We start from the raw sequence: 4038 nt of genomic DNA on the forward strand, positions 1-4038 counted from the left end.
ACTACTAATTATCAATTGTATGGATTCACTATTTTATTATTATCTTTTGTAGTAAACATAAAATTTTTTGTAGAATTTGGATTACTTATGGGAAGTTTTTCATCATTGAATAATACAAAAATAAGATCTCAGGCGGAATATAACTTTATAGATAGTTGTAAAGTGGCAGACACCCAGTGGCTAAGGTTAAGGAATGGGGTCCTCTGTTGGAGACTGAACTGTGTGCCTCAGAGGGATATGTTGAAGTACTGACTCCAAATACCTGTGAATGTGACCATATAAAGTCTTTGCTGATGAAATCAAATTAAGATGAGGTATTTGGGTGGGCCCTCATTCACTATGACTGGTGTCCTTATATGAAAAGGAAAATGCCATGTGAGACAGAGAAACACAAGGAGAAAACGTGTGAAAAACAGAGGCGGAGATTAGAGTTCGGCACCTGCAAACCAAAGAACACCAAGGGTTGCTGATGACACCAGAAAGGTAAAGAAGCAAAGAATAAACTCTTCAAGAGAGCCTTTGAGAGCATGACTCTGCCTACACCTTGTTTCAAGCTTCTAGCCTCAAGAATTGTGAGACTACTTTTCTGTTCTTTGAAGCTACCTAGATTGGGGTAGTTTGTTATGGCAGTCCTGGGAATACACCTTTTTCAATTCACTAGTTCAACACATAGTTACTGAACATCTGCCAGATACTGATTTAGGTGCTTCAGGTACCTTAGTGAGCAAAGAGAAAAATCTCACCTTTGTGGACCTACATTCCAAGGGTGTGGGAGAAAGTGAAGAGAGAGAAGTTAAAAGGTGATACCCTCTGTGGAAGAAATAGTGTGGGATAAAGTGGATGGTGGGGTAGTTGCGAGTTAGAATAGGGTGACTGGGATTGGGCTCATTTCTAGTTACTCAAAGACAAATTAGGCAAGCATAACAATACATATATATTTGGTCACTGCCCTCAGTTCCTGTCACAAAGCTCCTTAAAACCCTTGTAAATTCCTTAGTGATGGAGGTGTTAGGAGCATTTTATGTCTTTCTAAATCCCTTGGAATTTTTTGGGTAATACAAGTGTCTTTTATTCTAATGAGGCAACTCTTGGGCTCCTGAATGGCTTCAGGATGGGGGTTGGTCACCAGAAAGTCTTAAGCCATGATTAGAAATAGAACTTTCAGCCCCATCCTCAAGAGGAGAGGGGTTGGAAATTGAGTCAATAATCATGCCTGTGTGATGAAGCCTACTTAAAAATCCCTAAACTACAGAATTCACAGAGCTTCCAGGATGGTGACCATACTCAGTGCTGGGAGAGTGGCATGCCAAAGAGGACATGGAAGTTCCATGCTCCTTTCCCATACCTTGCCTTGTGTACCTCCTATTTGGCTATTCCAGATTTGTATCCTTTTTAATAAACCAAGAATAAGTAGTTTTCCTGAGTTCTATGAGCTATTCTAGGAAATTATCAAACCTGAGGAGAGGATTGTGAGAACCCCTGATCTACAGTGGGTTGGTCAGAAGTGGAGAGGCCTGGACTTGACATTGGCATTCTGACAACATTTAGACAAGTCGGTCAGTGTCTAGCTCAAAACACCAAATATCATCCTCTCTTAGCTAAATGAGTGACTTTTGCCAGTTTCAAGTTTATCCCTCCTTTAGTCTGCTTTCCCTATAGATAAGATTTATTAAGATCATAGGATTGCTCTCGCTTTCTGAGAACACCTAACCCAGAAGGAACCCCTACTTCTTTAGACCCTTCCCAAAATTACTCAACTAACGCCCAAATCCTAAAATAGTTTCTAACACTCTTCCTGAGACACTCCAGGTCTCCCTTGCTGCAAGTAGTAAGCCAAACTTGTTCAACCACAGGTGTTTTTTGGTCTTTGGCTGCAGGGCATTGTCAGGATCAAGAGATGGGAGGAGAGGAATCCTGAACGTAGGCGACTGTGAGGTAATTTGCTCCAAAGAGGAAAAAGAAATACAATGGTAGCCTGCAGGGAAACTAGGTCAAAGGTTTTGTTTTGTTTTAAAATAGAGAAATAACATACTTGTACGTTGAAGGCAAAAACCGAGAGAAAATTGGTCGTTTATTTAGTAGGAGGGAAGGTAGTGGGTAACACTCTGAGTACACAACTAGTACTTCAGGTAAGAGCTAGCTAGCATTGCTCACCTACACGGTCCCGGAAGTGAGAGTCTGGAACGTGCCTGGCTGTGGTTTGGCCGTTCTTTTTCAGATTACTCCAAAGTTGTCAGTGAAGAAGGGAGAAAGGCGGAAGTCCTGTCTCCTACAATATCTAATTGCCCATCCCAAATTTCACATCTCGGTTCTTTCGTGCTTCTGTTTCAAAGCGCCTCACCTTTACCAGAATATTGACTTCCTAATATCTATCCAGTTGGATGGATAGCTGCCAAATATAGTCCCAGGAACAATGGAAGAAAACCTGATTCCACCCTGGTTGTCTACATCTGACCACAGAAAGAAACATTTCTCACTATTTCTCCGGAGGTCATTCCCTCCACCCCTACCCCAGGACAAGCCTTATATCGAGAAGAAGAAAAAGTAAAATAAACAAGAAAGGAAGGCACATTCTCTTCGAAGTCCTCCTCCTCTCTGTTTTTACATCGGATCGCGGAAGTTTTATAAAAGCTGCCAAACCGAGGCTTATGATAAAATAAAAAGCCTCCCTCTATCAGCAGTTTTGCAAGTATACAGTAACACACAAAAATCAGTTTCAACTTTAAACAGTGGCCTTTCAGTTTCCTCTGTGCTTTAGGAGGCGGTGGGGAGGGAAGGAGGGATCGCGGAAAGGAAGAGGAACGAGTGATTCTTAAGCGCGCAAGCGCAGTTTGAGACCTGTTTAGTTTGCAAAATGGCCTTTTTTCCAGAGATCTGGTTAATATTGAAAGTATCTAAATTAATCTGGTTTAAAAAACTCTTCGTAGTTATAATGTTGCAGAGAAACCTCAAAACGTTTAGGGGAAGTAGAATCCTTCAATAAAAAGAGCTACGCACGCCCAACGTGGGGCTCGAACCCACGACCCTGGGATTAAGAGTCCCATGCTCTACCGACTGAGCTAGCCGGGCACCTGAGAACTCACTTTATTTTTTCTTCTCTTGATGACTGTTGAACGACATATACTTTTGTTTTCCAATTCTTTGTTTGTATTAAAAAATTGTTTCATACTATTCGATATTAACTTCCAAATTAGTTATAAGAATTCTTTTAAAATATTTTATACTTAATCTAATTGTACTTAGATTTAATAATTTTTGTTTCTTGTGTATCCCAAGATAACTGAAAACTTACACAAGTCCTTATCACAGAATAACTGAATCTTTTTTTCCAAATATTTGCTGCCGAATATGGTATCTTCTTTACATAAATTCGTATCACGGCTATTCACCTTCTATCAAATGGCATAATGGTTTCCTACAATTTTGGGCGCAGCATTTAAAAAGTCCAACCTCTAAGAGTTAGCTACGCGGAAAAAGAGTGGAGCCTAGCTATTTTCCTTTAATATGATCCAGTCAAGGAAAGTTAAATTACGGAAGGGGATGCTGGTTCAATTAAAATACGGCCTAACAATTGAGAGATAGGACCCACAGCGATTGTTATTACTATCTAACTCAAAAGACAAGCTGGGAGGAAAGTATTATAGAGTCACTGCGTCTTATGGTAAAGAATGTTAATTATAAGAGAAAAGGAAAACTGATTCTGAACAAATTATGACAACCTGGGACAATGTAATAATCTCCTGCGGAAATATATATATATATTCTGTGATGCTAGTGAAATTCTCTAGATAAGGAATTCTGCAAATTTCTGTGATGGGGTTGGTGTCCATCCTACTGCTCAGAACAGCCAACTGAAGCCTAGTTGTAAACCTGGGAGTTACAAAGAACTCTTAGGATACTACCCCTAAAACACAGTATTTAGAAGTTAAACATGTTGCGCATCACATTTCCTGAGCTACTTAATTAAAACATAATAATAAAAAAGTATGGCATTACATAATATATGTTTAGATTCCTCAAAGTGCCCCTAGGATTTAA

The 4038-nt window shown here is 39.8% G+C and overlaps 1 non-coding gene across 1 annotated transcript; it reads right to left on the reverse strand.

Annotated features, from left to right (window-relative positions):
• Positions 1-2996: 2996 nt before the first annotated feature.
• Positions 2997-3069, reverse strand: TRNAK-CUU (transfer RNA lysine (anticodon CUU)). Its single transcript has one exon. It is a non-coding gene; the product is annotated as a tRNA-Lys (tRNA).
• Between the last annotated feature and the right edge of the window lie 969 nt (positions 3070-4038).

This window comes from Camelus dromedarius, chromosome 5, assembly GCF_036321535.1.
Source record: "Camelus dromedarius isolate mCamDro1 chromosome 5, mCamDro1.pat, whole genome shotgun sequence".
NCBI classification, from domain to species: Eukaryota; Metazoa; Chordata; class Mammalia; order Artiodactyla; family Camelidae; genus Camelus; species Camelus dromedarius.